This window comes from Amblyraja radiata, chromosome 3 (assembly GCF_010909765.2).
Source record: "Amblyraja radiata isolate CabotCenter1 chromosome 3, sAmbRad1.1.pri, whole genome shotgun sequence".
Classification (NCBI taxonomy): domain Eukaryota; kingdom Metazoa; phylum Chordata; class Chondrichthyes; order Rajiformes; family Rajidae; genus Amblyraja; species Amblyraja radiata.
The window spans coordinates 94,176,943-94,188,924 of record NC_045958.1 but is presented as its reverse complement, the minus strand read 5'-3'; the positions used below and the strand labels follow the sequence as shown (position 1 = coordinate 94,188,924).

Here is an 11,982-nt window from a genome sequence, read left to right as displayed (position 1 = left end):
CATAGATTGAAAGCAGTATTTTCTTATCTAGAAGAATCAAAGCAGGAAAAAACAGATGAAATGAAGGTCTACAAGTACACAGCTCCACTTCCTCCAGCAATGTTTATGCATAGTGACCTTTGACCAGGGCATGCACAGTCGGAATAACAAACTCGGTTATTCTGAAGCTATGGATTTTGGTCCTAGACTCTCCCTCTTTGTATTGTGTAATGAACTGGATTTGATAAAGGTACTCAAGATAAAGGAACCATTAGGAAGTAGCGACTACAACTTCTAAGTTTTAATCCGCAATTTGATAGGGAGAAGGTGAAATCGGATCTGTTGGTATTGCAGCTCAGCAAAGGGGGCTACAGAGGCATGGGGGAGGAGCTGGCCAAAGTTGACTGGAAAAGGACCCTAGAAGGGATGACGGTGGAACAGCAATGGCAGGAAAATCTGGGAGTTATTCGGAAGATGCAGGATCTTTTCATTCCAAAGAGGAAGATTCTAGGAGGAGATGGAGGCGACTGTGGCTGACCATCAATCACCCACTCACGCTAGTTCTATGTTATCCCACTTTCTCATCCACTCCCTGCACACTGGGGGCAATTTACTGAGGCCAGTTAACCTACAAGCCCTGCACGACTTTGGAATGTGGAAGGAACCCGTAGCACCCGGAGAAGGACGAACGTACAAACTCTGTACAGACAGCACCCGTAGTCGGGATCGAACCCGGGTTTCTGGTGCTGCAAGGCAGCAACTCTACCAGCTGCGCCACTGTGCTGCACTTAGTTAGTTGGCAGGGATAAGTTGGTCCAAAGGGCCTGTTTCTGTGCTTTATGACTCATATGAACTATGAGCTATTGGCAAAAGGAATTTCACTACATCTAGGTGTATGTGACAATAAATCAACCTTTGAACCTTTGAACCTTTGAGCTATGAACCATGGTCCCTGTCTTTGGTTGCACTAATGACTAATTTATCGAATTGTTGTTTATTATATCTTATCTGTGTGTGTTGTGTACACAGGGCTGTTAAGATGCAGCCAGTAAAAATATCACGGTTCTGTTGGTACACATGACAATTAATGACGCTGGACACTTCTCGTTGGTGCCTGCAGGCAGTCCCAGCCAAAGATCTTTGGTCCCAGCGAGGCAACTCCGCCTCTCAGTCCCCAGCCACAGGGGGAAAGGCGCTAGTACCAGGCAAGTACCCGCTCGGAGAATCCAGCGCCCGAATGGCATTCAGAAACTGAACTCTCACAAAACATTATTGGCAAAGGCCACCGACTTCTTTCTCGCCGCTTCCAAAGTTACAGAAAGAAAATGTGAAGTCGTTGTATCGTTTTGAGGAAGTACAGAGAGAGAGAGGAGGGTGGGGGCTCAAATAACGAGGAAAATACTTCATCCCAAATGACTGTCTACTGAAATAACGTTAAGTTGGATTCCGCTGGGAGCTTTACTCAGGTAAGGCAACATTTATGGGTTTAAATAAATAGAGTTTAGCTAGATTGAGTTAAGTGCAATGTAAACTGTACCTTTGGACAAAGCGTCAAGCGTGTGTGTGTGGGTTGTACCCTCTCTCGGTGTGAGTGGAAAGTGTTCGCCTATAGACAGTGGAAACACGAGCTTAGTCCGGGCATTTGTGTGGTGTGTGTTTATTCCGGGCACATATGTGTGTATGTGTGTGTGTGGTGCGCTTAATCCGGGCACACATATGCGTGTGTGTGTGGTGCGTTTATTCCGGGCACATATGTGTGTGTGTGGTGCTTGGGTGTCAGGCTCCGTGCTGTAAGGGGCAAAGGGGAGAGTTGCAGGGAGAGAGCAATTCACCTCTCCTGTCATTTATGAGCACGACCCTTTGCAATGTTTTAATGGGATTTCCGCCGGTGACTCTCACTCTAAAATATAAGACCATTTGTGTGCCGCCGAGACGGAAAGGAATGTTTCCACCGAGTGTTGATGGCAGTTTACAGGGTCCAAGAGTCAAATATTTCGACTGGCGTTAAGTGTGTCTTGGTATTTCAAACCTACAGCCGGTTAAATTCCGAAAATCAGTCTTTAAAAGAGCTTGTCCAACAAATCCACCCGTGGCAGTCACCAAATGGTCTTATCTATACTGGGAAAAGTGCTATCAGGATGTAGGTAAACAAAAATGCTGGAGAAACTCAGCGGGCGAGGCAGCATCTATGGAGCGAAGGAAATAGGCGGCGTTTCATGGTCGAGGCCCTTCATCAGACTGATGAGGGGGGGATAGAATAAAGGAAGAGGCGGAGACAGTAGGCTGTGTCAGGATGTAGTTTCTGCTTCCATGCACAAAGTGCTGGAGGAACTCAGCGGGCCAGGCAGCATCTGTGGGGGGAATGGACAGACAACTGAAGGAAGGGGGAGAAAGCTGGAAAAGAGAGTTGGATTTGGACAATGGCAGGCAAGTGATAGGTGGATACAGGTGAGGTGGGGTTGATTCAGATTCAGATTCAGATTCAATTTTAATTGTCATTGTCAGTGTACAGTACAGAGACAACGAAATGCATTTAGCATCTCCCTGGAAGAGCGACATAGCAAATGATTTAAATAAATAATAATAAGTGATAATAAGTGTCCGGGGGGTGGGGGGGTGATTGGCAGTCACCGAGGTACGTTGTTGAGTAGAGTGACAGCCGCCGGGAAGAAGCTGTTCCTGGACCTGCTGGTTCGGCAACGGAGAGACCTGTAGCGCCTCCCGGATGGTAGGAGGGTAAACAGTCCATGGTTGGGGTGAGAGCAGTCCTTGGCGATGCTGAGCGCCCTCCGCAGACAACGCTTGCTTTGGACAGACTCAATGGAGGGGAGCGAGGAACCGGTGATGCGTTGGGCAATTTTCACCGCCCTCTGCAATGCCTTCCGGTCGGAGACAGAGCAGTTGCCATACCATACTGTGATGCAGTTGGTAAGGATGCTCTCGATGGTGCAGCGGTAGAAGTTCACCAGGATCTGAGGAGACAGATGGACCTTCTTCAGTCTCCTCAGGAAGAAGCGACGCTGGTGAGCCTTCTTGATCAGAGTTGAGGTATTGTGGGTCCAAGAGAGGTCATCGGAGATGTTGACTCCCAGGAACCTGAAGCTAGAAACACGTTCCACCTCCGTCCCGTTAATGTGGATGGGGGTGTGCGTGCCGCCCCTGGACTTCCTGAAGTCTACAATGAGCTCCTTGGTCTTCTTGGAGTTAAGGGCCAGGTTGTTGTCAGCGCACCATGCTGCTAAGTGCTGGACCTCCTCCCTGTAGGCCGACTCATCGTTGTTGCTGATGAGGCCAATCACTGTTGTATCATCTGCATACTTGATGATGGTGTTAGTACCATGTACAGGTGTGCAGTCATAGGTGAAGAGGGAGTAGAGGAGGGGGCTCAGCACACAGCCCTGTGGAACGCCGGTGTTCAGGGTGAGGGTTGAAGAGGTGTGCTTGTCTAACCTAACAGACTGGGGTCTGTTGGTTAGAAAGTCCAGTATCCAGTTGCAGAGGGAGGGGTCGATGCCCAGGTTACCGAGTTTGGTGATCAGTTTTGATGGTATAATGGTGTTGAATGCTGAGCTGTAATCGATGACCAGCATTCTTACGTAAGTGTCTCACTGTGGCAGATGTGTGGAATAAGTGACAAAGGCTAGAGGTGAAAATGAGACAAAAGAGTGTGCTGATGAGGGGAGGAGTGAAATGTAAAGTCAGAGGGAGGTGGAAGGAGAAAGAGGGGGGATAAAATGAATTCTGGGACTTAGGGATGGGGAATGAGCATACTGGGGAGCAGGAAGGAGCAGGGTGACTGGGGTTGGCTGATGGTGGGAGAAATATGTGTATGGGGATGGAGAAGGGGCAGAGAAACGAGAGGAAGGGGGGGTATTACATGAAATTGGAGAATTCAATGTTCATACTGTTGGACTGTAAACTTTGATTGCTTGTGTACTGAATGTTGTTAGAGTTTCTTCTGGAATTTTTTTAGGATGTAACAAGAATAATGCATAAGGGAGAGCCAGTGGATGTGGTGTATCTGGACTTTCAAAAAGCCTTTGATAAGGTTCCACACAAGAGGTTAAGGGCGGTCACGGTGGCACAACGTTAAAGTTGCTGCCTTACAGCGAATGTGTGGCCAATCAACCCACACATCTTTATGGGTGTGGGAGCCTCAGCAGCCGTGTGCAGATTGTGCATGCTCCACACACAGACAGCGTCCGAGGTCAGGTTCGAACCGGGGGGGGGGCTCGCGTTGTGAGGCATCAGCTCCACACGCGCGCATTATGACCTTCCAACCTACCTTGTAGTGGCCCTTGCACATTTTTTTTACCTGCACTTTCTCTACAGTTGTAATGCTCTGGGGAAACATTGAGTTTATTTTATTGTCATGTGTACCGAGGTACAGTGAAAAGCTTTTGTTTGTTGTTGTTGCTATTGCACGCTGTCCAGTCAACGGAAAGACTATACAATCAAGCCGTCCACAGTGTACAGATACAGGATAAAGGAATAGCGTTTAGTGCAAGATAAAGTTCAGTAAAGTCAGATTAAAGATAATGTGATGGTCTTCCATGATGTAGATGGTAGGTCAGCATCTTTCTCTAGTTGGGTGTGTAAGAAGGAACTGCAGATACTGGTTTAAAGGCAAAGGCAAGGCAAATTTATTTGTATAGCACCATTCGTGCAAACAGCAATTCAAGGTGCTTTACAGGAAAGAAAAAATAAAATAGTCAATAATTAAAAATTGCAAAATAAGCAATACGACAAATGTATGAATAATAAAACAACGTCAATGAAACAATAAAACGATTTTAAAAAGCACATAAAAGGGTTAAAATTAGATGGTTAAGATTACCTGCATGTCGGGTTATGGAAAAGCTATAGTAAACAGTGTTTTTAGGCCTGATTTAAATGCGCTTACAGTCTGTGCACACCTCAGGTGTTCAGGGAGCTTGTTCCACAGGTGTGGAGCATAAAAACCGAATGCTGCTTCAACCTTTTTAGTTCTGACCCTGGGAACACAGAGTAAACCTGTCCCTGAAGACCTGAGGAGTCTAGGCGCCTCATATACAACAAGTAGGTCAGAGATGTATTTTGGACCTAGACCATTCAGTGCCTTGTAGGTCAGTAACAGAATTTTAAAATCTATCCTCTTACACACAGGGAGCCAGTGCAAAGATTTAAGGACAGGTGTAATGTGGTCCATTTTCTTGGTGTTGGTCAAGACTCTGGCAGCGGCATTTTGGATAAGCTGCAGTTGTTTAATTGATTTTTTATTGAGACCTGTAAAGATGCCATTACAATAATCTAACCTACTAAAAATATATGCATGAACAAGTTTTTCAGTGTCTTCTTTGGACAGAAATCCCTTGATTCTTGCAATATTTTTTAGATGGTAATAGGCAGATCTGGTAATGGTCTTTGTATGGCTGTTAAAATTCAAATCCGAGTCCATAACTACACCAAGGTTTCTGGCTTTGTCTGTGGTTTTCAGTGCAATTGAGTCGAGTTGAGCACTCACTTCTAGCCTTGTTTTTTTGGGATAAAGGCAATAATTTCTGTCTTATTAGCATTGAGCTGGAGGAAGTTCTGGTTCATCCACTCATTGATATGTTTGACACACTGGCTCAGTGAGTGTCATGTGGTGACACTGCGATATATAGTTGAGTGTCATCGGCATAAGTGTGGTAGGATATGTTAAAATGCTCTATGATCTGAGCTAGGGGGAGCATATAAATGTTGAACAAAATGGGTCCAAGAATGGAGCCCTGAGGAACCCCGCATGTGAGTTTTGTACGTTCTGATTTAAAATTACCAAGGGAAACAAAATAATCCCGATCTTTCAAGTAAGATTTGAACCAGTCCAGCACAGAACCAGAGAGTCCCACCCACTTCTCCAGTCTGTCAAGCAGTATGTTGTGGTCCACCGTATCAAAAGCAGCACTGAGATCTAGCAGTACCAAAACTGAAGCTTTTGATGCATCACTGTTTAGATGTATGTCGTTTAGGACCTTAGTGAGTGCAGTCTCGGTGCTGTGATGTGGCCGAAATCCCGACTGGAAAACATTAAAAATATTGTTTTGGGTCATAAAGCAGTAAATTTGTTGGTAAACTACCCTTTCAATAATATTTGCCAAAAATGCTAAATTAGATATGGGCCTGTAGTTGCTCATAGCTGAGGCATCCAAATTAGGCTTCTTCAATAGGGGCTTGATCACTGCTGTTTTTAAGGCTTCGGGAAAATGCCCCGATTGAAGGGAAGTGTTTACTATGTTCAGTACTTCTGGTGCAACACTGTTAAAAATATTTTTAAAGAAGCTTGTGGGCAGCAGATCAAGACAGCAGGTAGTGGACTTTAGCTGTTGAACAGTTTCAGTCAGAGATGCACAATCTAAAAGTTTAAAATGTTGTAGATCATTAGTGAAACTGGAGGCATAGGTGACAAAGCCATGTTCCCTGAGGTGGAGCTAGACATTGTTTGTCTTATCTTCAGAATTTTATCGGTGAAGAAATCTGCAGTCATTGCACGACTTGCTGGACAGGAGCTCAGGAGGGATTGATGATGAGGCAACGGCAAACAGGGTGCGGGAATTATTATTTTTGTTGATAACCTCTGAGAAAAAGGACTGCCTTGCCCCTTTCAATTCCTGATTATAGATACGGAGGTTGTCTTTGTAGATGTCGTAGTGGACCTGTAGTTTGGTTTTTCGCCACCTACGTTCGGCCTGTCTACACTTTGTTCTTTGGGATCTCACTGCTGTGGCATTTCTCCATGGTGACTTTTTCCTTCCAGATAAAACCTTGGTCTTTAGTGGTGCAATAGCATCCATAAGAGTCATAACATTGGAGCTAAAACCATCCACAAGGTCATCGACAGAGGCCGAGGGCAGAGTTGGTGGTGGTGTATAGGCCTGAGTAAACAATGCGCCGGTGTTTTCTTTGATACAGCGCCTTTCGATCACCTCTGGTTCTTTTCTGATACTGCTAGCAGAGATGGTCGTTTAAAAAAATACACAGTGGTGATTGGAAAGAGCAACATCAGTCACCATAACATCAGAAATGTCGAGACCCTTGGAAATAATCAGATCCAATATATGCCCCCTATTGTGAGTTGGCTCTGTTACGTGCTGATTAAGTCCAAAGTTGTCCAAAATGTTCAGGAGCTCTTTAGTACCTCCATCCTCTGCATTATCTATGTGAATATTAAAATCACCCACTAAGACAACACAATCGAAATCAATGCATACAATGGACAGTAATTTGGCAATCTCATCAAAAAACTGTGCATCATATTTAGGTGGCCTGTAAATAGTTAAAAGTATTGTTCGCTGGGGAGAACTCAGCTGAGCAGCGACATATTCGAAGGAGTTGAAAATTCCACAGGACATTTTCTTGCATTGTAAAGTCTCTTTATATAAAATGGCGACTCCACCTCCTTTTCTGTGTATTCTGGCTTCATTTATAAAAATAAAACCGGGAGGTGCTGATTCAATCAAAACTGTGTCACTATTATTTACACTTAACCATGTTTCTGTTAAAAAGATAAAGTCAAGATTGTGCTGAATAATAAAATCATTGATTAAAAATGACGCCTATTAGTGATCTAATGTTCAATAATGCCATACTTGTATTAAAAGCATGATTTGCAACAGTTGGTAGAGTTGGTAGAGGTGTGTAGTCCACCGACCGCAGATTGTCCACACAGACTCCAGCGCCCCTGTTCCTCCTCTCTCGGGTACAGTGCAGCTGGAACGCCAGGCAAACTCGGTCAGGGACGGCCAGCTGACGCGACAGGTCTGGGAAGAGTTGATTTGAGGTGCCCCGGGGAGCCAGCCGGAGGAATGACAGCCCCGCACCGGGAGTAGCCGGCAGCCAGAGTGGAGGCGAAGGGTCTGGGTAAACCAACCGGAGGCACGACGGCCTCGCAGCGGGACCAGGAAGCGCTAACAGCCATGGTGCAGGAGATGTGCATGCCGAGTTCGAGCAGGAGTGAGACGGGCGAGCCTTCTCGTCCTCACCGAGACACCTGCCCGTTTTCCCCGTTTTCCCCGTCTCCTGGTTCGCCTGCGCCTGCGGGGACAGCTGCAGCACGCATTCACGGCTCCCTCAGGAAAACTCCGATGCACGGCACAATGGAAAGTCCTCGCCTCGGGGCCTCGAGAGCACGCCACCGAGGCACCAATGTCCAGTAGCGCCTGGCTTCTTCCACCAATGTCCAACAGTGTCCGACGGTCGTAGGAAATAAATGACTGTGCACTATGCACACACAGCGACACGAACAGAGACAGGTTTAAACCAAAGATAGACACGAAAAGCTGGAGTATCTCAGCGGGACAGGCAACATCTCTGGACAGAAGGAAAGGGTGACGTTTCGGTTCGAGGCCATTCCTCAGTTGCCTGATGACAACTGAGGTATAGAAGTTTGAAAACGCATACATGCTCTGCATGTGTGCCTCTGTGTCGTCCTTGCACCTGTCCTGCCAGGCTTCTTAACCTGCTCCTTAAACATGTCTAACCCTCGTCTCTCTTGAGTCCGTTCTGCCCGTGAATGAGTAGGTTATGTCTCAGGGCTGTACATTTCTGAGGGGAAGTGTTACTGCAACACCATTTAAGCGTCAACTCTCTGTAAAATTACTCTGCCTCTTTGTCACCTGTGGTTCGGAAAGAGCAAACTTGCATGATGCAAGCTTTTGCTCATGGCCTCCAGCCAGCTTGGGGAATATTTCTCAGCCAAAGCTGCGCGTACTATAATCACGATTGCCTGCAGGTAACTGGCTGGTATGTAAGGTAAAGCTGTCCAATGGAACCAAGAACTAGAGGAGGTGGAGTTGGGGGAAGTTTTAATAGGAACCTGAAGGGCAACATTTTTACACAAAGAGTGGTATGTATATGGAATGAGCTGCCAGAGGATGGACACATCGTGCTGGAGTAACTCAGCAGGTCAGGCAGCATCTCTGGAGAAAAGGAATAGAAACATAGAAACATAGAAATTAGGTGCAGGAGTAGGCCATTCGGCCCTTCGAGCCTGCACCGCCATTCAATATGATCATGGCTGATCATCCAACTCAGTATCCCGTACCTGCCTTCTCTCCATACCCTCTGATCCCCTTAGCCACAAGGGCCACATCTAACTCCCTCTTAAATATAGCCAATGAACTGGCCTCGACTACCCTCTGTGGCAGGGAGTTCCAGAGATTCACCACTCTCTGTGTGAAAAATGTTCTTCTCATCTCGGTTTTAAAGGATTTCCCCCTTATCCTTAAGCTGTGACCCCTTGTCCTGGACTTCCCCAACATCGGGAGCAATCTTCCTGCATCTAGCCTGTCCAACCCCTTAAGAATTTTGTAAGTTTCTATAAGATCCCCTCTCAATCTCCTAAATTCTAGAGAGTATAAACCAAGTCTATCCAGTCTTTCTTCATAAGACAGTCCTGACATCCCAGGAATCAGTCTGGTGAACCTTCTCTGCACTCCCTCTATGGCAATAATGTCCTTCCTCAGATTTGGAGACCAAAACTGTACGCAATACTCCAGGTGTGGTCAATGTGGCATTTCGAGTTGGGACCCTTCTTCAGGCCTGACTCGAAATGTCCCTTTTTTCTCCAGAGATGCTGCTTGATCCGCTGAGTTACTCCAGCACTTTGTATATATCTTTGGTATAAACCAGCATCTGCAGTTCTTTGTTTCGACATTACAAGCTGCCGGAGGAGGTAGTTGAGGCAGGTACTATCACAACGTTTAACAGGTGCATGGTTAGGACCGGTTTAGAGGGACATGAACCAAACACAGGCAGGTGGAACTAGTGTAGATGGGACACGTTGGTTGATGTGGGCAAGTTGGGCCAAAGGGCCTGTTTCCACCCTGTATCACTCTATGGAGACACAAGAGACTGCAGATGCTGAAATCTTGAGCAAAACACGAAGTGATGGAGCAACTCATTGGGTCAGGCAGCACCTGTGGAGGGATTTGACCGGCCTGGTTTTTGGTTGGGACCCCACAGTTCACTTGACAAACACCTCATCCACTGCCCTAACACTGCCCTAACTACCCACCCTGCCACAGTTGTTTCATCTGCAACCCTCACTATGAGATGATGCTGACCACCCGCCATATGTTTTCACACATCGGTACCTCTTGCCTGAAGGGAGAGGGGAGAAAAGGGATTAAAACAAGGAACTGCAGGTGCTGGTTTACAAAAGCGTCTGAAGAAGGGTCCTGACCCAAAATGTTGCCTATCCGTTTGAAGAAGGGTCCCGACCGAAATGTCACCTAGCTTTGTTCTCCGACCTGCTGAGTTACTCCACCACTTTGTGTCTTCAGCTGTAACACTATATTCTGCCCTCTGTTTATTTTATCTTTTGAACTGTCTGTTATACACATGTATGGTATCAGCTAACTGGGCAGCACAATAAAACAACATGTGTCATGTTTATCTCGGTACACATGGCAATAATTCACCTATACCAGCCTGTGACCTCTGCCAGCAAGATAGACAAGGGCACTTCCTTCAAAATAGACAATAGTTTTTTTGCTTTCTGTTGGGTTTGAATCCTGGAACTGCATTCTCATGTTCAATGTACTCCGTTCCGTGTTACGAGCAGCTTCATAGAAACATAGAAAATAGGTGCAGGAGGAAGCCATTCGGCCCTTCGATCCAGCACCGCCATTCATTGTGATCATGGCTGATCGTCCCCTATCAATAACCTGTGCCTGCCTTCTCCCCATATCCCTTGACTCCACTAGCCCCTAGAGCTCTATCTAACTCTCCCTTAAATCCATCCAGTGATTTGGCCTCCACTGCCCTCTGTGGCAGGGAATCCCATAAATTCACAACTCCCTGGGTGAAAATGTTTTTTCTCACCTCAGTCTTAAATGACCTCCCCTTTATTCTAAGACTGTGGCCCCTGGTTCTGGGCTCGCCCATCATTGGGAACGTTTTTCCTGCATCTAGCTTGTCCAGTCCTTTTATAATTTTATGTTTCCATAAGGTACCCCCTCATCCTTCTAAACTCCAATGAATACAAGCCTAGTCTTTTCAATCTTTCCTGTGTTCAAACTGCCCAATACGTTGCCATTGCAAGCGACGTGATCACTGGGGTTATTGTGCAAGGTGGTCAGGCAGTCAGATCAAGTTCTTTTCATTCCTCTGTAGCTGACTGGTCTAAGTCATTTACTTTCGCTTTGGTGACGAGTGTTGTTGTTGCTGATACAGTTTATGGGAATACTGGGGGTCCCATGCCGCGGTGATAGTCATACCGCATGGGAAAAGGCCCTTCGGCCCTACTCGTCCATGCTAACCCATCTAAGCAGCCCAGCATGGTTTTGGAACAGCTCCATCACACAAACCAACCTCCCTTCAATTCACTCAATTTACAACTCACGCTGCCTCTGCAAGGCCACCAATAAACAAGGACGAGGCACACCCTGGCCATTTCTTCTTCTCCCCTCTCCCATCAGGCAAGAGGTGTAGAAGTGTGAAAAAGCACACCTCCAGATTCAGTTTATTTCCCAGCTGTTATCAGGCAACTGAACCATCCTACCACAACTAGAGAGCGGTCCTGAACTACTATCTACCTCGCTGGAGACCCTCAGACTATCTTTGATCGGACTTTACTGGACTTTATCTTGCACTAAACGTTATTCACGTTATTCCATTTATCATGTATCTGTACACTGTGAAAGGATCGATTGTAATCATGTATTGTCTTTCCGCTGACTGGTTAGCACTGTACCTTGATACACATGACAATAAACTAAACGCAGACTAACTACACTCAACTCAGATCTAAACTGGTCCCATCTGCCAACATTTGGCCCATATCCCTTTTGACATTTCCTATCCATGGATCTGTTCAAGTCTCTTTCAAATGAGAGTAATAAATATCTGCCACAGCTGCTGCCCCTGGCAGCTCATTCCAGTCTGATCCACTGATTACTAAACTAAGACTACATGAGCTTCCTTGTGTAGACCTCCTGACCCATTGGGCTTGAGCTATAGGTTAGCCAGGCATGTGCCCATGTA

The 11,982-nt window shown here is 46.2% G+C and overlaps 1 protein-coding gene across 2 annotated transcripts in view; it reads left to right on the top strand.

Annotated features, from left to right (window-relative positions):
- Nucleotides 1–1,122: 1,122 nt before the first annotated feature.
- sh3bp2 (SH3 domain binding protein 2) overlaps nucleotides 1,123–11,982 on the top strand; it is an 81,771-nt gene continuing 70,911 nt past the window's right edge. For both annotated transcript variants that reach the window (XM_033018369.1, XM_033018368.1), the window contains exon 1: nucleotides 1,123–1,445. The gene's annotated coding sequence lies outside the window, so the exon portion shown is untranslated. The remainder of the gene's footprint in view (nucleotides 1,446–11,982) is intronic.